Source organism: Aethalodelphis obliquidens, unplaced genomic scaffold (assembly GCF_003676395.1).
Source record: "Aethalodelphis obliquidens isolate GAN/ISIS:26980383/991018 unplaced genomic scaffold, ASM367639v1 scaffold1, whole genome shotgun sequence".
NCBI classification, from domain to species: domain Eukaryota; kingdom Metazoa; phylum Chordata; class Mammalia; order Artiodactyla; family Delphinidae; genus Aethalodelphis; species Aethalodelphis obliquidens.
The window spans coordinates 47,800,529-47,821,098 of NW_020837945.1; the positions used below are offsets into that span (position 1 = coordinate 47,800,529).

General features: G+C 40.8%; 1 protein-coding gene across 2 annotated transcripts in view; it reads left to right on the forward strand.

Moving 5' to 3' along the window:
• The first annotated feature begins 14,719 nt into the window (after window positions 1–14,719).
• Window positions 14,720–20,570, forward strand: part of TMEM45A (transmembrane protein 45A) — a 111,546-nt gene continuing 105,695 nt past the window's right edge. Inside the window, exon 1 of one of the 2 annotated variants that reach the window (XM_027103441.1) lies at window positions 14,720–15,027. The gene's annotated coding sequence lies outside the window, so the exon portion shown is untranslated. Of the gene's footprint in view, window positions 15,039–20,570 lie in introns of both variants that reach the window. The other variant, XM_027103449.1, reaches the window with a different exon arrangement.

Here is a 20,570-nt window from a genome sequence, read left to right on the forward strand (position 1 = left end):
AAGGAAGTGTAGGAACAAGAGAAAAAAAATGTTAAGAAGTGGGAATGAGAAAAACAAGATATGAGGACTTTTAAAGATCGTCTGATAAATAAGTTCTAGGGATGCAATGAACAACATGATGATTATAGGAATGACTGAGGTATGCTATACATGATAGCTGTTAAGAGAGTAAATCCTAAGAGTTCTCATTACAAGGAGAACTTTTTATTCCTGTTTTTTTTTCCCGTTTCTTTTTATTGTATCTATATGAGATGATGGATGTTAACGAAATTTATTGTGGTAATCATTTCACAATATAGGTAAGTCAAACTTTATGCTGTATACCTGAAACTCAAACAATGATGTATGTCATTTATATCTCAATAAAACTGGGGGCGGGGAAAGGTCATCTGATTTAAGACTGTCTCATCCAAATTCCTAATTGATGTAAGAACTCCCTCTGCAGTGGGTCTGCCAGGTGCCTTCCAGTCTTCCTTCCCTCCCTCCTCCTGCCCCTCCCTTCCCTCCTTCCTTCCTTCCCTCCTTCTTCCCCCTCCTTCCTTTCCTTTTTCTTCCTTCCCTCCTCCCTTCCTGCCTCCCTCTCTTCCTCCCTTCCTTCTTTCCTTCCTTCCTTCTTTCTTTCATTTATAATTGATATATAATATTGTGTTCGTTTCAGTTACACAGCATAGTGTTCAGAATTTTTTTCAGATTCTTTTCCATTACATGTCATTACAAGATATTGAATACAGGTCCTTGTGCTATACAGTAAATCCTTGTTGCTTATCTATTTGATGTATAGTAGTTTATATCTGTTAATCCCATACCCCTAATTTGTCTCTCCACACCCCCTCCCTTGGTAACCATAAGTTTGCTTTCTGTGTCTGTGAGTCTGTTTCTGTTTTGTATATATTTTCATTTGTATTATTATTATTATTATTTTCTTTTGTGGATTCTTCTAAACGAGTAGAGGGTTTTGAAGTGGGACAAGGCATGATCCAAATAGTATCTGAATAAGATGACCTGGTATAGAGAACAGACTTGGGGGGATAAAGAAGAGAAACAGGGAGACTAGTTAGGTGACTATCGTGGTGGTCCAAATAAGGAGATGTTTATGGCCGAGCTTAGGTTGGAAGTTTGGACCAAGTGAAAAGCAGTTTAATGAAGATTGTGTTTTGAAGGTGTAGCTAACAAGGCTTGCCGATGGATTACATGTGGGGTATGAAGGAAATAGTAACAAGGAGACAAGTCGTTGATGATTATGTGTGCAACTGGGTGGTATCACTTAGAAGAAGGGGGCTGATGGGAGGAGCAGCTTTTGAGGGAATATCAGGACTTCGGTTTGTTATCTTGGATGCCCTTTAGGTATCTAAGTGTCTGGACGGTGCTAAGACTGTACTTTCTATCTAAAGGTGTCCAAAGCTGCATTAGATGGAAAATGTTTAAAGTTGACCTTTGCTGCTGCCAAAATAGTAGCCACTGGAGGCAGTCTGCAAGATGGCATCTTAGGTTTTTGAGGAAGCAATCAGAATACACAAAGGGGGAAATAAGTGTATAATTACATAACGTAGATTTCATATTTAATTTTATGGGAAAAGCAATAATTACTTGGCTTTTGGTTTTAAATGGAAATAGCCACTCATTGGGAAATAATTACTCTAATTTCAGTTTATTTTACTCTAGATCATTCTGTGATGAAAGCAGTTATCGAAAAAGGTCTCCAGAATGGAAGGAGTGCCAAGTCAGAGGTATATAATATGTTTTAATTCTCTCGGAAGAATTTCTCTTTAATGGCTTGTTTTTCATTTTCTTTCTTTCTTTTTTTAAACATCTTTATTGGAGTATAATTGTTTTACAATGGTGTGTTAGTTTCTGCTTTACAACAAAATGAATCAGTTATATATATACATATGTTCCCATATCTCTTCCCTCTTGCATCTCCCTCCCTCCCACCTCCCTATCCCACCCCTCCAGGCGATCACAAAGCACCGAGCTGATCTCCTTGTGCTATGCTGCTGCTTCCCACTAGCTATCTACCTTACGTTTGGTAGTGTATATATGTCCATGCCTCTCTCTCTCTTTGTCACAGCTTACCCTTCCCCCTCCCCATATCCTCAAGTCCATTCTCTAGTAGGTCTGTGTCTTTATTCCTGTCTTACCCCTAGGTTCTTCATGACATTTTTTTCCTTAAATTCCATATATATGTGTTAGCATACGGTATTTGTCTTTTTCTTTCTGACTTACTTCACTCTGTATGACAGACTCTAGGTCTATCCACCTCATTACAAATAGCCCAATTTTGTTTCTTTTTATGGCTGAGTAATATTCCATTGTATATATGTGCCACATCTTCTTTATCCATTCGTCTGATGATGGACACTTAGGTTGTTTCCATCTTGGGCTATTGTAAATAGAGCTGCAATGAACATTTTGGTACATGACTCTTTTTGAATTTTGGTTTTCTCAGGGTATATGCCCAGTAGTGGGATTGCTGGGTCATATGGTAGTTCTATTTGTAGTTCTTTAAGGAACCTCCATACTGTTTTCCATAGTGGCTGTATCAATTTACATTCCCACCAACAGTGCAAGAGGGTTCCCTTTTCTCCACATCCCCTCCAGCATTTATTGTTTCTAGATGTTTTGATGAAGGCCATTCTGACTGGTGTGAGATGATATCTCATTGTAGTTTTGATTTGCATTTCTCTAATGATTTTTGATGTTGAGCATTCTTTCATGTGTTTGTTGGCAGTCTGTATATCTTCTTTGGAGAAATGTCTATTCAGGTCTTCTGCCCATTTTTGGATTGGGCTGTTTGTTTTTTTGTTATTAAGCTCCATGAGCTGCTTATAAATTTTGGAGATTAATCCTTTTTCAGTTGCTTCATTTGCAAATATTTTCTCCCATTCTGAGGGTTGTCTTTTGGTCTTGTTTATGGTTTCCTTTGCTGTGCAAAAGCTTTGAAGTTTCATTAGGTCCCATTCGTTTATTTTTGTTTTCATTTCCATTTCTCTAGGAGGTGGGTCAAAAAGAATCTTGCTGTGATTTATGTCATAGAGTGTCCTGCCTATGTTTTCCTCTAACAGTTTCATAGTTTCTGGCCTTACATTTAGGTCTTTAATCCATTTTGGGCTTATTTTTGTGTATGGTGTTAGGGAGTGATCTAATTTAATACTTTTACATGTACCTGTCCAGTTTTCCCAGCACCACTTATTGAAGAGGCTGTCCTTTCTCCACTGTACATTCCTGCCTGCTTTATCAAAGATAAGGTGACCATATGTGCGTGGGTTTATCTCTGGGCTTTCTAACCTGTTCCATTGATTTATCTTTCTGTTTTTGTGCCAGTACCATACTGTCTTGATTACTGTACCTAGCTTTGTAGTATAGTCTGAAGTCAGGGGGCCTGATTCCTTCAGCTCCGTTTTTTGTTCTCAAGATTGCTTTGGTTATTCAGGGTCTTTTGTGTTTCCATACAAATTGTGAAATTTTTTGTTCTAGTCCTGTGAAAAATGCCCGTGGTAGTTTGATAGGGATTGCATTAAATCTGTAGATTGCTTTGGGTAGTAGAGTCATTTTCACAATGTTGATTCTTGCAATCTAAGAACATGGTATATCTCTCCATCTATTCGTATCATCTTTAATTTCTTTCATCAATGTCTTATAATTTTCTGCATACAGGTCTTTTGTCTTCTTAGGTAGGTTTATTCCTAGATATTTTATTCTTTTTGTTGCAGTGGTAAATGGGAGTGTTTTCTTGATTTCACTTTCAAATTTTTCATAATTAGTGTATAGGAATGCCAGAGATTTATGTGCATTAATTTTATATCCTGCTACTTTACCAAATTCATTGATTAGCTCTAGCAGTTTTCTGGTAGCATCTTTAGGATTCTCTATGTATAGTATCATGTCATCTGCAAACAGTGACAGCTTTACTTCTTCTTTCCTGATTTGGATTCCTTTTATTTCCTTTCTTCTCTGATTGCTGTGGCTAAAACTTCCAAAACTATGTTGAATAATAGTGGTGAGAGTGGGCAACCTTGTCTTGTTCCTGATCTTAGTGGAAATGCTTTCAGTTTTTCACCATTGAGGACGATGTTGGCTGTGGGTTTTTCATATATGGCCTTTATTATGTTGAGGAAAGTTCCCTCTATACCTACTTTCTGCAGGGTTTTTATCTTAAATGGGTGTTGAATTTTGTCAAAAGCTTTCTCTGCATCTATTGAGATGATCATATGGTTTTTATCCTTCAATTTGTTAATATGGTTTATCACATTGATGATTTGAATATACTGAGGAATCCTTGCATTCCTGGAATAAACCCCACTTGATCATGGTGTATGATCCTTTTAATGTGCTGTTGGATTCTGTTTGCTAGTATTTTGTTGAGGATTTTTGCATCTATGTTCATCAGTGATATTGGCCTGTAGTTTTCTTTCCTTGTGACATTCTTGTCTGGTTTTGGTATCAGGGTGATGGTGGCCTCATAGAATGAGTTTGGGACTGTTCCTCCCTCTGCTATATTTTGGAAGAGTTTGAGAAGGATAGGTGTTAGCTATTCTCTAAATGTTTGATAGAATTCTCCTGTGAAGCCATCTGGTCCTGGGCTTCTGTTTGTTGGAAGATTTTTAATCACAGTTTCAATTTCAGTGCTTGTGATTTTTCTGTTCATATTTTCTATTTCTTCCTGATTCAGTCTTGGCAGGTGGTGCATTTCTAAGAATGTGTCCATTTTTTCCAGGTTGTCCATTTTATTGGCATAGAGTTGCTTGTAGTAATCTCTCATGATCTTTTGTATTTCTGCAGTGTCAGTTGTTATTTCTCCTTTTTCATTTCTAATTCTATTGATTTGAGTCTTCTCCCTATTTTTCTTGGTGAGTCTGGCTAATGGTTTATCAATTTTGTTTATCTTCTCAAAGAACCAGCTTTTAGTTTTATTGATCTTTGCTATCCTTTGCTTCATTTCTTTTTCATGTATTTCTGATCTGATTTTTATGATTTCTTTCCTTCTGCTAACTTTGGGGTTTTTTTGATCTTCTTTCTCTAATTGCTTTACGTGCAAGGTTAGGTTGTTTATTCGAGATGTTTCCTGTTTCTTAAGGTAGGATTGTATTGCTATAAACTTCCCTCTTAGAACTGCTTTTATTGCATCCCATAGATTTTGGGTCATCGTGTCTCCATTGTCATTTGTTTCTAGGTATTTTTTAATTTCCTCTTTGATTTCTTCAGTGATTACTTCGTTATTAAGTAGTGTATTGTTTAGCCTCCATGTGTTTGTATTTTTTACAGATCTTTTCCTGTAATTGATATCTAGTCTCATGGCGTTGTGGTCAGAAAAGATACTTGATACAATTTCAATTTTCTTAAATTTACCAAGTCTTGATTTGTGACCCAAGATATGATCTATCCTGGAGAATGTTCCATGAGCACTAGAGAAAAATGTGTATTCTGTTGTTTTTGGATGTAATGTCCTATAAATATCAATTAAGTCCATCTTGTTTAATGTATCATTTAAAGCTTGTGTTTCCTTATTTATTTTCATTTTGGATGATCTGTCCATGGGTGAAAGTGGGGTGTTAAAGTCCCCTACTATGAATGTGTTACTGTCCATTTCCCCTTTTATGGCTGTTAGTATTTGCCTTATGTATTGAGGTGCTCCTATGTTGGGTGCATAAATATTTACAATTGTTATATCTTCTTCTTGGATCGATCCCTTGATCATTATGTAGTGTCCTTCTTTGTCTCTTCTAATAGTCTTTATTTTAAAGTCTATTTTGTCTGATATGAGAATTGCTACTCCAGCTTTCTTTTGGTTTCCATTTGCATGAAATATCTTTTTCCATCCCCTTACTTTCAGTCTGTATGTGTCTCTAGGTCTGAAGTGGGTCTCTTGTAGACAGCATGGGTCTTGTTTTTGTATCCATCCAGCAAATCTCTGTCTTTTGGTGGGAGCATTTAGTCCATTTACATTTAAGGTAATTATCGATATGTATGTTCCTATTCCCATTTTCTTAATTGTTTTGGGTTCGTTATTGTAGGTCTTTTCCTTCTCTTGTGTTGCTTGCCTAGAGAAGTTCCTTTAGCAGTTGTTATAGAGCTGGTTTGGTGGTGCTGAAATCTCTCAGCTTTTGCTTTTCTGTGAAGGTTTTAATTTCTCCAACAAATCTGAATGAGATCCTTGCTGGGTAGAGTAATCTTGGTTACAGGTTGTTCTCCTTCATCACTTTAAATATGTCCTGCCAGTCCCTTCTGGCTTGCAGAGTTTCTGCTGAAAGATCAGCTGTTAACGTTATGGGGATTCCCTTGTGTGTTATTTGTTGTTTTTCCCTTGCTGCTTTTAATATGTTTTCTTTGTATTTAATTTTTGACAGTTTGATTAATATGTGTCTTGGGGTATTTCTCCTTGGATTTATCCTGTATGGGACTCTCTGTGCTTCCTGGACTTGATTAACTATTTCCTTTTCCATATCAGGGAAGTTTTCAACTATAATCTCTTCAAATATTTTCTCAGTCCCTTTCTTTTTCTCTTCTTCTTCTGGAACCCCTATAATACGAATGTTGATGCGTTTAATGTTGTCCCAGAGGTCTTTGAGACTGTCCTCAGTCCTTTTCATTCTTTTTTCTTTATTCTGCTCTGCAGTAGTTATTTCCACTATTTTATCTTCCAGGTCACTTATCCGTTCTTCTGCCTCAGTTATTCTGCTATTGATCCCATCTAGAGTATTTTTAATGTCATTTATTGTGTTGTTTATCGTTGTTTGTTTCATCTTTAGTTCTTCTAGGTCCTTGTTAAATGTTTCTTGCATTTTGTTTATTCTATTTCCAAGATTTTGGATCATCTTTACTATCGTTATTCTGAATTATTTTACAGGTAGACTGCCTATTTCCTCTTCATTGTTAGGTCTGGTGGGTTTTTATCTTTCTCCTTCATCTGCTGTGTGTTTTTGTGTCTTCTCATTTTGCTTATCTTACTGTGTTTGGGATCTCCTTTTTGCAGGCTGCAGTTTCGTAGTTCCCATTGTTTTTGGTGTCTGTCCCCAGTGGCTAAGGTTGTTCAATGGGTTGTGTAGGCTTCCTGGTGGAGGGGATTAGTGCCTGTGTTCTGGTGGATGAGGCTGGATCTTGTCTTTCTGGTGGGCAGGTCCACGCCTGGTGGTGTGTTTTGGGGTGTCTGTGGACTTATTATGATTTTAGGCAGCCTCTCTCCTAATGGATGGGGTTGTTTTCCTGTCTTGCTAGTTGTTTGGCATAGGGTGTCCAGCACTGTAGCTTGCTGGTCGTTGAGTGAAGCTGGGTGCTGGTGTTGAGATGGAGATCTCTGGGAGATTTTCACCGTTTGATATTATGTGGAGCTGGGAGGTCTCTTGTGGACCAATGTCCTGAAGTTGGCTCTCCCACCTCAGAGGCACAGCACTGAGTCCTGGCTGTAGCACCAAGAGCCTTTCATCCACACGGCTCAGAATAAAAGGGAGAAAAATTAGAAAGAAAGAATTAGTAGAAGTATAAAGAAAGAAAGAAAGAAAGAAAGAAGGGAGGGAGGGAGGAAGGAAAAAAGAAAGAAGATAAAGTAAAATAAAATAAAGTAAGATAATATATAATAAAGTCATTAAAATATAAAAATAATTAAGAGAGAAAAAAAAAACGGACGGATAGAGCCCTAGGACAAATGGTGGAAGCAAAGTTATACAGACAAAATCTCACATAGAAGCATACACATACACACTCAGAAAAAGAGGAAACGTGGAAAACATCATAAATCTTGCTCTCAAAGTCCACCTCCTGAATTTGTGATGATTCGTTGTCTAAAGGAGGGAAGGAAGGAAGGAAAGAATGAAGATAAAGTAAAATAAAATAATTAAAATAAAAAGTAATTATTAAGGAAAAAAAAATAAAAAAACCCCAAAAAACGTTCAGAGAGAACCCTTGGACAAATGGTGGAAGCAAAGCTATACAGACACAATCTCACACAGAAGCATACACATATACACTCACAAAAAAAGGAAAAGGGGAAAAATCATAAATCTTGCTCTCAAAGTCCACCTCCTTAATTTGGGATGATTCCTTGTCTATTCATGTATTCCACAGATGCAGGGTACATCAAATTGATTGTGGAGCTTTAATCCGCTGTTTCTGAGGCCGCTGGGAGAGATTTCCCTTTCTCTTCCTTGTTCTCACAGCTCCAAGGGGCTCAGCTTTGGATTTGTCCCCGCCTCTGCGTGTAGGTCACCGGAGGGCGTCTGTTCTTCGCTCAGACAGGATGGGGTTAAAGGAGCAGCTGATTCGGGGGCTCTGGCTCACTCAGGCTGGCGGGGAGGGAGGGGCACGGAGTGCGGGGCGAGCCTGCGGCGGAAGAGGCCGGCGTGACGTTGCACCTGACTGAGGCGCGCCGTTCATTTTCCCGGGGTTGTTGTCCCTGGTTCCGGGGACCCTGGCCGAGACGGGCTGCACAGGCTCTCTGGAAGCGGGGTGTGGATAGTGACCTGTGCTCGCACACAGGCTTCTTGGTGGCGGCAGCAGCAGCCTTAGCGTCTCATGCCTGTCTCTGGGGTCCGCGCTTTTAGCCGCGGCTCCCGCCCATCTCTGGAGCTCCTTTAAGCAGCGCTCTTAATCCCCTCTCCTCACGCACCAGGAAACAAACAGGGAAGAAAAAGTCTCTTGCCTCTTTGGCAGGTCCAGACTTTTCCCTGGACTCCCTCCCGGCCAGCCGTGGCGCACTAACCCCCTGCAGGCTGTGTTCACGCCGCCAACCCCAGTCCTCTCCCTGCGCTCTGACCGAAGCCCGAGCCTCAGCTCGCAGCCCCGCTAGCCCCGGCGGGTGAGCAGACAAGCCTCTTGGCTGGTGAGTGACGGTCGGCCCTGATCCTCTGTGCGGGAATTTCTCCGCTTTGCCCCCGCACCCCTGTTGCTGCGCTTTCCTCCGCGGCCCCGAAGCTCCCCCCTCCGCCACCCGCAGTCTCCGCCCACGAAGGGGCTTCCTAGTGTGTGGAAACCATTCCTTCTTCACAGCTCCCTCCCACTGGTGCAGGTACGTCCCTATCCTTTTGTCTCTGTTTATTCTTTTTTCTTTTGCCCTACCCAGGTACGTGGGGGGTTTCTTGCCTTTTGGTAGGTCTGAGGTCTTCTGCCAGCGTTCAGTAGGTGTTCTGTAGGAGTTGTTTCACTTGTATTTCTGGTGTATCTGTGGGGAGGAAGGTGATCTCCGCGTCTCACTCTTCCGCCATCTTCCCGGAAGCCCTCCATTTGTATTATTTTTTGATTCCACAAATAAGTGATATCATATAGTGTTTATCTTTCTCTGTCTGACATTTCACTAAGCATAATATTCTCTAGGTCCATCCACATTGCTGCAAATGACAATATTTCATTTTTTATGGCTAATATTCCATTGTATATGTACATACCACGTCTTCTTAAGCCAGTCTTTTCCAGATGACTGCCAGGGCTGGGAAGGCAGCCGATTTCATTGTGTTAAAGCTCTCGTGACTGATACTGTTAGCCTGCCACCCCTCCCCTGCAAAAAAGGTCCTTTCTCATACTGAGCTGCAATCTTCCTTTTGGAAGCTGCAATCTTCCACATGGAACTTGGTCTTTTTCTTTCGCTCTAGTCCCCTGCAGCATAGGTCTAGTCCCTCTCCTGAAGGGTGTCACTACAGTTCCTAGAGGAGAATGCTCATGACTTTCTCTGCCCCATGGTCCATCCGTGGGGTTCCTCAGGTGAACTTTCTGTGTCATCCATTATTCCTCACAGAACCTGAGTTCCACAGCCGCATCACCCTAAATGCCTTCACTTGAACCTCTCTAGGTTGTAAATTTTCTGTTTAAATTATGGTATCCATAGTAATAAAAATGTAAGTGAAAATAAGAGGCCATTTAAAACTCAGACTTGCAAATGTTTAAAAAAATTAATTCTCAGAGCTTGGGGAGGGTGAGATACCATATTAAAAGTAAAAACTTGTTCAATTTTTCTTGAAATCATTTGTGTCACAAGAACAATGAAACTATTAGTAATGTAATCTCTTGGTCCATTCATGTAGCTTCAAATGGCATTATTTCATTCTTTTTAATGGCTGAGTAATATTCCACTGTATATATGTACCACATCTTCTTTATCCATTCATCTGTCAGTGGACATTTAGGTTGTTTCCATGTCTTGGGTATTGTAAATAATGCTGCTCTGAACATAGGAGTGCATGTATCTTTTCAGATTATAGTTTAATTATAATTATATTATATAATTATCATATTATGTAAGTATATAATTATATATGCTTATATAATATAATTATATACTTACATAATATAATAATTTAATTATTATATAATTATAATTACAAATATAACTATATTTAATTTAATTATAATTATAACCAGGAGTGGGGCTGCTGGATCATATGGCAACTCTATTTTTAGTTTTTTGAGGAATCTCCATACAGGTTTCTTTTTTGTTTGTTTGTTTTTGGTTTTTTAATGAAAAAAATTTTTTTGGCCATGCTGTGCAGCTTGTGGGATCCTGGTTCCCTGACCAGGGATTGAACCCAGACCCTGGCAGCGAAAGTGCCGAGTCCTAACCACTGAACTACCAGGGAATTTCCCTGTTTTCCATAGTGGCTGCATGCACCAATTTACATTCCCACCAACAGTGTGAGAGAGTTCCCTTTTTCCACACCCTCTCCAGCATTTATTATTTGTAGACTTTTTAGTGATGGCCATTCTTACTGGTGTGAGGTGGTACCTCATTGTGGTTTTGATTTGCATTTCTCTAATAATTAGCGATGATGAGCATCTTTTCCTGTGCCTATTGGCCATCTTTATTCCTGACCACTGATTTAAAGCTGACTTGAATGCCTTTGAGGATCAAAGTGGAGTCACTGATCACTTCTTCTAAAGTAAGGGGTAAAATTTGCACCATCTTTTCTAATTGGATAACTCCTATTTTAGGGAAAAAATGTTAGTAGTGAGTCATTTATACCTAGGGGAAGCTTCTCGAAGTAGGATAGGTAGTCTTGTTTTTGAGAGATGTACATGGTCTACAAGTAACACTATCGGCTTGGTGGTGTTTGGTTAAACACTTGTATGTCCCTTATGAGCATTCTTAAGATGCAGGTAACTGTGTTTTGGAGACAGAGGCAAGTTAATGCCTGGCTTCCTGTTCAAGAAGTACAGTCTTGGGGATGCACATAGTGTCGTTGGAAAGACCAGGGTTGTTGACAGCTGTTGGGACTGCTCAGGGGAGTCTGCATTTTTAATTAAAATTTTTATTTTGAGATAGTTATAGATTCATATACAGCTGTAAGAAATAATACAGAGGGACCTGGACTCTTTAACTAGTTTCCCCCAATGGTAACATTTTGCATTACTATTTGCAAATATATTATAGTACAATATCCCAACTTTATCCCATGGATACAGTCAAACTACAGAACTCTTCCAACACCACAAGGATCCTCTATTTTGCCCTTTTATAGTCACACTCATTTCCCTTCCACCCCACCATCTCCTTAACCCCTGGCAATCACTAATCTGTTTTCCATTTCCATAATTTTGTCATTTCAAGGATGTTACATAAATAGAATCACAAAGTATGTACGAAAGGCATCTAGTTTTTCACATTAAGTATAATGCTAGCTGTGGGTTTTTTGTACCTGCTCTTGTGGAAGTTCTCTTCTCTTTTTCTATTTTTCCGAGCATTTTTACGATGCTGAATTTTGTTGAATGTGCTTATTCTATGTTGATTTATATGTTTGTGTTTTTTCTTTAGTTTGTTAATGTCATGGTTTATATTGATTGATTTTTGAATATTAAACAAGGACTGCATCCCTGGGGAAAAAAACCCATTTGCTCATGGTGTATAACGATTTTTATATATTGCTGAATTCTATTTGCTGATAGTTTTGCACCTATATTCATAAGGGATATTGGTTTGTAGTTTTCTTTTTTATTCTGTGTTTCTCTGGTTTTGCATCAGAGCAATACTGTCTTCACAAAGTCAATTGGAAAGTGTTCTCTCCTGTTTTCTGGAAGAGATTATGTAGAATTGGTGTTAATTCTTCCTTAAACGTTTGGTAGAGCTCTCCAGTGAAACCATCTGGGCCTGGAGATTTCTTTTTTGGGAGTATTTGAATTTGAATTAAATTTCCTTAATAGTTACAGGGCTATTCAAATGATTTATTTCCTATTAGGTGAGTTGTGGTAATTTGTGTTTTTCAAGGAACTTGTCCCTTTCATTTAAGGCAAATTTATGTGTGTAGAGTTGTTTGGAGTATTCCCTTACTTTCTCTTTGATGCCTGCAAGGTCTATAACTAGATCCGTTGTTTTTTGTACCTGACACTGGTAATTGGTGTCTTCTCTCTTTACTTTCTTTGTCAGTCATGCTAGCAGTTTGTCTATTATATTGATCTTTTCAAAGAACTAGCCCTTTATTTTCACCTTATTATAGCAAGGGTGGAAGTCTAGGACCCCATTTGGCCTTTGCTGATGTGGATGTGGGGGAAGCCACAGTTTCTTCTGGGGTGTTTGGCTGGAGCATAGCCATTACTGTCTAAACTTATTTTGTCCTTCTGGGCTCCTGCTTCCTGGTTTTTTGGCTAACAACAAAAGACAACAGGCTTTTGCTGGGCTCCAAGTCTGGATCAATGAGACAAAGAGAAAATCCAGGGAACTCACCATCATGGCATTCCTTGGGTCCCTAGATTCCTAGCCCATCTGCCTCCTCTTTCAACCTTTCAGAGTCTTCTTATGTTTGTTTATATGTAAAGTCAGGATTTTTGGTGGTATTATACTAGCAGGAGAAACAGGGAAAATTATATCTACTCCATATTCTTGAAAGCAGAATTCTCCAGAAATCTTTTTTTAGTAGATTTTTGAGGAAGCAGTTCCAATGGTCAACAATATCAGATACTTGTCAATGGTAATGAATGTAGAAGCTTGATCATGTACCTTGACTATCAGCCCATTGTTGAGTAACTCTTGGGTTAAAAGTGTACCATTATCAGATTATGGATGTCCCAGAAAGCCAAACTCATGATTAATTTCAAGGGCCAAACTTCCTTTGTGGGTTTCCTTGACTGCCGGAGGGATTGAGTGTTGTGAATCTATTTACGTATTTTTTTACTTGGTGAGTGGGGCTCTGAATTTTTGGAGGGATTGTGGAGGTGAGATGACATGGCATTCAGGGCTATAGAGACTGAGGTGTCTGACTAGCCCATTGTGGCAGACAGACTCTAAGGCGGACCCCCATGACCTCCACCTCCTGGTTTTCAGAAACTGCAGGAGAATGAGACTAGAATCTAGGAGGCAAGGGCAGCTGCTAGCTGACATCTAGAAAGAAACTAGGGACACAGACCTGCAGCTGCAAAGAAATGAATCCTGCCAACAACCTGAGGGAGCTTGGAAGTAGATTCTTCCCCCTTCCAGCCTCCAGATGAGGATGCATCCTGACAGACACTGTGAGTGCAGCCTTGTGAGACCCTGAGCAGAGGATCCAGTTAAGCCATGCCTGGACTTCCGACCCTTAGAAACTGCAATAGTAAATGTGTGGTGTTTCAAGCTACTACATTTGTGGTAATCTGTTACATAGCAATAGATAACAAATAGACCGACCAAGAGGACATTATCTATGAAGTGAAAGCTTTGGACATCAGAAGGTAGAGGCACTCACAATAAATTCTGACTCACCTATTCCTGGCAAAGGGCAGGTACGTTTATGTACCCATGTTGCGAACAAATATTGGAAACCTCAGTGGCATGCTGGGAGAGGCTGCTCTGTGTCTTGGTAGCCTCATCTGAAAGTGGAGATAATTTTAATATGTACTTCATAAGGTGGTTGTAAGTATAGGGGCTGGCCTAGTTCATGGTGTGTGACTCAATGAAGGTAGCTGTTGCAGTCTTAATGTTTCAATGAGCTCACATTTCTGTCAACACCCTCAAATTAAAATGGTGATTGATTTGCAGACACTCTCCCAACTAATCAATCTTTCAAAGGTTTCCCCAGGATCAAAGCATCGTTTGGTCTACATTCTCACAGAACAAAGCAACATTTCTTGTTTTCCTACAGCCACCACCCAACAAAAATTCCAAACAAACCAAGTCTTCCAAGTCACTCCTCTAATCAGCCCTGGGCTTCTCTGCAGAAAGAACGACTTTTCTAGTTAATGAGGACTTCGGTGAAGGGTTCATTAAGTTTTTTCTTCCAACAAAAGAATACTGTCCCCATGAAACAGGCTCTTGAATTTCATTATTCGCTCCCTGGATAAAGAGGGGAGACTGAAGTTCTGAGACATGGCCTGAAGGCCCTTTGGGGGCGTGGGCATCCCTGAGCCCCAGTCCCTTTAACTCGGAAATGCTGGGGATTTAAGCCAGCGCGGGACGCGCATTAATTTCAGCCCATGAACAGATTGAAATCATCCTGTTTAAACAAACCAGCCTAACTGCCGGAAAGGATCGGTATAACAGGGGCCAGGACAGGGGCAAGCCCTGGGTGAGGAGGACCTCTCTCCGGCCGGGCCCCTCCCACGCCCGCAGCGGCCGCCGAGTGCCACATCAGCGCCCGGGCTGCACTTCCAGGTTCCTCTTGAGGATGGAGCGAGCTGGCCCGGCGGGCGGGGGGCGGGCCCAAGGACCGAGGGAGTGGCGGGCGGGCCGGCTGGCCAATAGGCGGCAAGCGAGGAGCCCCGGAGACCAATGAGCTGGAGCTTCTGCTAGCCGTGGCCGCCGAGGCTCGTGCCCCGCCGGGGAACCAGATGAGGCACATCTGGACAGCTGCGCTGAGGAACTGTGCGGCCCCTTCGCGGGCCCGACGTCAGCTGAGCACGTCCCCCACGTCCTCTCCTTTGAGCCACTTATTTATTCACTTTTCCAAAGAAGCAACCAGGAATCCAAGTTTAAAACTTTTTTCGCCCTAATGCGAGACGGGGCCAGATCCCATCCAACACACAGTTTAACTTTCATGGGGCTCTGGGATCAAAAGGACAGAAACAGCAACAGCAAAAGCCCAGCCGCTGTCTGATTTAAAACTGGCAAAGTGGGAAAAATAGCGTTGAGTAAGACCGAGTTGGGTAAGTTTTGGGTACGTGCTGGATATCTTATTTCTCCCGCTGTGATCTCTACCCTGCGTCTTTTTGCTGTTCTCACTAAGCCTTTTCATCAGGGAGAGAAAAATATCGCTTGCTGCCACAAACTGCACAGAACCTCGTTTCCTTTTCTTCTGCTTTGCTAACATTTTAATGTAATTTAATTAAATTTAATTTTGGGGTTATCTGTATGCTATTTAAAAATTTTCTGGGAACAGAAATTTAACTGTTATCCTGTAAAAAGCCTCTCCTGACTTCAAAGTTGAATCTATTGATACATTTATTTTTCTATTTTCTTTCTGTGAGAACAGGTATACATTTGTAAAGCCGGAATTTTTATCCATCCCCCCTCCCTGTTTTTCTTAAAGTATTTATTTATTTGGTTGTGCTGGGTCTTCGTTTCAGGAGGCTGGCTCCTTAGTTGCAGCGTGCGAACTCTTAGTTATGGCATGCATGTGGGATCTAGTTCCCTGAGCAGGCATCGAACCCAGGCCCCCTGCATTGGGAGCATGGGGTCTTAACCACTGCACTACCACGGAAGTCCCCCCCGCCGTTTCGTCAGAAGATTGAAAAGTTATCTGGCTTTCAGAATTAACAAAACTTTTGCTTCCTTTAATGGAATATTTAATATTAAATTATTTAAATCCTGAATTATATAGGTAATTACTGTTTCACTTACATGTGAATGTAGCTCAGTGTCTTTTCTATATTCTCCTGTCCTTAGTGGTAGGCCCAAATTCCTTGATGATTGTTAAAAAACCATACTAAACGTGATAGACCACTGTGTGCATCAGTAAGCTTATAATTATATTATTACCCCCATAATTCTATCAGAGTAATATTCAGAGTGCTGTTAGATGTTTGTGCTTGCACATAATTCTGGTATATATTTCAGGACTTTAAAATGGAAATGATGGCAAATACTGAGCTAGGTGAATGGCCAGAGGCCCATTCCATCCCAAACATCTCTAATTGTCTCTGTTTAAGCAATGTTTTAGATTTGAGACTTTATCATATGTTATTTACTCTTGTGGCAGTTGTGGCCAGAATTGATCTTTAATTTTTGACTTAGAAAGCAGTAGGTGCCATAATTGCAAGTTGCAAAGTGTGTTTTTGATTCAGAAAGGCACTGCACACTGTGAGTGGAAGAGGTGAAGTGGTTTTCAGGGATGTAGGGTTAGAAGGAACAGTGTTGCAGAGAATCAGTATCAAGAGCCAGCTGGCCTGGTTCAATTTAAAACCCTGCCGTTTGACCTTGGGTAGGTTACTCAGTCCATCATACCTCAGTTCCCTCCTTTGTACGTGGCGATAATAGCACCTATCTCATGGGATTGTCTTGAAAACTAGATGAGTTAACACGCGTTAAACCCTTGGTTCTGGCACAGAGTTAGTCTTTGCTGTTGTGCACACTCTTCATTGCCGTCCTTTTCGGCTTCCCGTGCTGCACTTGTTTTCCCAGCCAGCATTTTGACTTCTACACTAGCAACTAGTGTTTACTGAGTGCAGACCCCTTGTTAATTGGGCATTGTATATGGCTGTAAAGGAGAGAGAGTTTGGAGAGGGGAGTGAGGTGGAATTTATCAAGTGCCTTAGAAAGACCTAGAGGGCTCTGGGAAAGAGGATCTTTCCCTCTGGGAAAGAGGATGGTTTCAAGAAAGGGTTGGCATTTCTGGAAAAGGATTTTGCCAAATGGCTTTGGTTGAGGGGAAAGGGATCATAGAACAGAAGGTGGCAGGCACTCCAGGAGGAAGGGAAAGCATGGGCAAAAATGCACTGAGGCTGAAAAGTGTGAATTTCTCCTGGGGGGATGTTGGGTTGTGATGTGGGATAATCTGTGAGAGCTTAGTAGGTGGAAAGGTTGGAAAAGTGGGAGGGGTAGGAGAGGGTGGCATGGAGAGCCTCTCTGTGGGGAAGGAGAGGCTTGGGAAGTAAGATTGGTAGGGGGTCACAAGCTGAACTTGCAGCAGTTACATAGTTGGAGGTATTTCTGGAATGATCCATCTCTCAGTTTCTCCCCCTTGCCCAGCATACCCTTCCTGATCTGCTCCACTGCTTCAGTGACCCCCACCTCAGGGCCTTGCAGGACTGACCAGTGAGTCTCAGCTCCACTTTTTGGACTCACTCTGTGAGTGAGTGGCTGTCTTGGAGCTCTGCTGAAGTGGTCTGGCATCCTGGACTATTACCGAGGCTACATTTCAGAAACAGGTCATGCCCTAAAGTCTTTGACATGGATGTGATTGTTGCACCTGCACCCCTCCCCAACCCCTACACACACAGTGTGTGTGCCAAAAAGCCCTTTTTCATGCTGCTCAGAGAATCGAGCATTCACATGCTAATACTTATAACTTTAGGATGCACAAGTATTAAAGTAGATGAGACCTGTAGTATGCACCTAAGTGACAAGTCAGTTTGGAGAGCTCTGCTTTCTCTTCCTCGTGAGCACTGTGCTGTGTCAGAGAGAACCTGAGTCTGGTCCTGATGCTGCCGTGGACCACCTGCATGTCCTTGGGCAAGACATTGAGCCATTATGGCCCTCTCTGTGCCATCATCTGTAAAATGATCTCTAAGATCCCTCTTCCATTGGATGATCTTTTATTTCTTTTCCCTGGGACAGTCTGTTGCTTCTAGAAGGCTATTTGATCCATCTATGAGTAATGGATTTTCTGAACACTTAATATATGACAGACATTGTTCTGAGTGCTTTACCTGCCTTAACTCATATAGCCTCTCAGTAATCCTGTGAGGGTTGGTACCTATTAGCTGAGGTGACAGAGGCACGGGCGGATTAAGAAACTTGCCCAAGGTCACACTGTACAAATGACAGACGCAGACCCAGACGGTGTAACTCCAGAGCCCAAGCCTTCACCACTAGTCTATGCTGCCTTGGGTGTAATACAGCAGGGCTGCTCTTCTTGTTTGTGGCGGTGGTAGTCAAGAAGTCCATGGAGGGAGAATCACTGGAGGGGGAGGGACCATTTGGAGGAGTGGGGTTGGTAAAAATTCCCTGCAGGGACTATAATACCAACATGAATCTTGTCTATGGGATGCATTGCACATGCAGACAGGAGATGTGTTACTTGTTTATTAGATGGAGCTCATTACAGATAATCATTCTGTCTTTTCATCTTGATTGAACAGAACCACCATAGACCCTGGACTTATGGTAGACATTCAGTAATGTCAGTTGAATGACTGTATCCTTTGAGAAACTGGAACAGAGTGTATGTGTCAAAAGTAATGGTTTCCCCTTTATTTACCTGCCTTCTTTCCATTTTACTACTTTCTCGAGAGGTAATCTTTGCTAATAGTTTGGTCTGTATCCTTCCAGTCCTTCTCCAAGAATCTACTCACAGGTATAGATCTAAACGTAAATATAATTTAAAAATATAAATGGAACTACAGTAGTTTTATTTAAAAAAAATAGAGAAACTATGAAATGTTCCAAGGCTTGTGGAAGATGGGCAGATGCCAGGTACACTTTCTATTCCTATTTCTTGGGCAGCCTGGTTTCTTGTCTTATTTCTGGAGATGCTGTGGTTTGGAGATAGGAATGTCTCATGGTGAAGGTTAACGTAGGACTATTTTAGGTGTCTTATTATTAGTCATACCCAGTCTGGATTCGATATTTTTGGGGGAATTCATTCTTAAAATTTTTAATATGTTTAATTAACTTTAAAATATTACTTGAAAAACAGTTTAATTTGCTTTCTGTCTCATTACCTTAATGTAGTCACTCTTTTCAGTATAGCACACTGACTGAGCACATGGATTTTTGAGTCAGATGAAGGGTTTCAACCCTAGATCTGCTTCTTACTAGTGTGCCTTGAGCGAGTCACTTTCTCTAGGCTTTATTATTTATAAAATGGGAATATCAAAGGCATTAAATGAGAAAATCAATATAAGGCATTTAGCATGGTGTCTGCGTCATAGTAAAGCCTATACATGTAAGCAATTCATTTTTTTTTTACTGTGGTAAAATAAACATAACATAAAATTTGGCATTATAACCATTTCTAAGTGTATAGTTCAGTGACATCAAGTACATTCACATTATGGTGCAACCAGAACTTTTAATAAATAAATAAATTAATTAATTAGTTTGGCTGCCTTGGGTCTTCGTTGCTGTGCGGGGGCTTTCCCTAGTTGCGGCGAGCAGGGGCTACTCTTCGTTGCGGTGTGCGGGCTTCTCATTGTGGTGGCTTTTCTTGTTGCGGAGCACGGGCTCTAGACACGTGGGCTTCAGTAGTTGTGGCATGCGGGCTGTAGAGCGCAGGCTCAGTAGCTGTGGTGTACGGGCTTAGTTGCTCCGCAGCATGTGGGGTCTTCCCGGACCAGGGCTCGAACCCATGTCCCCTGCATTGGCAGGCGGATTCTTAACCACTGTGCCACCAGGGAAGTCCCTCCAGAACTTTTTCATCAAACTGAAACTCTGTATTCATTAAACAATAACTCTCTGTTACCTTCCCCTCCCCTCCCCCCACCCTCTGGGAACAACCGTTCTGTATTCTGTGTTTATGAATTTGACTACTCTAGTTACCTCTTATAAGTGGAATTATACAGTATTTGTCCTTTTATGACTGGCTTGTTTCACTTAGCATAATGTCTTCAAGGTTCATCCATATTGTAGTAAGTGTCATAATTTCATTGCTTTTTAAGGCTGAATAATTTTCCATTGTATGTATATACCACATTTTGTTTATCCCAAACAAAACGTTGATGGGCATTTGGGTTATTTCCGTCTGTGAAGTTAACGTTTTGTGTCAATTTGTCTAGGCCACAGTATCCAGATATTTGGTCAAACATTATTCTAGATATTTTTGTAAAGGTATTTTTAGATGAAATTAACATTTAGATTAGTAGACTTTGAGTAAAGCAGATTAGCTTCCATAATGTAGGTGGGTCTCATCCAGTCATTTGAAGGCCTTCACAGAACAAGACTGGTCTCCCTTGAAGAGGGAATTCTGCCAGTAGACTGCCTTAAGGCTTGAACTGCAGCAGCAACTCTTCCCTGAGTTTCCAGTTTGTTAGCTTATCCTGAAGCTTTTGGATTTACCAGCCTCCACAGTCATGTGAGCCAATTCCTGAGATAAATCTCTCTCTCTCTTTCTTCATATATATTTACCTATATATCTATATCCTATTGGTTATATTTCTCTGGAGAACCCTGACTAATACTACATCTTTTGCCTGTTGTGAATAATGCTGCTATGAACATTGGTGTAGAAATATCTATTGGGGTTCCTGCTTTCAATTATTTTGGGTATAAACCCAGAAGTGGAATTACTTCTGGATCATAAAGTAATTCAATTTTTTATTTTTTGAGGACCTGCCATACTGTTTTCCACAGTAGCTGCACCATTTTATTTTTTTAAAATAAATTTTATTTATTTTTTAAAATAAATTTTATTTATTTTTTAAAATAAATTTTATTTATTTTTGGCTGCGTTGGGTCTTTGTTGCTGTGCGTGGGCTTTCTCTAGTTGCGGCTAGTGGGAGCTACTCTTCGTTGCGATGTGTGGGCTTCTCAT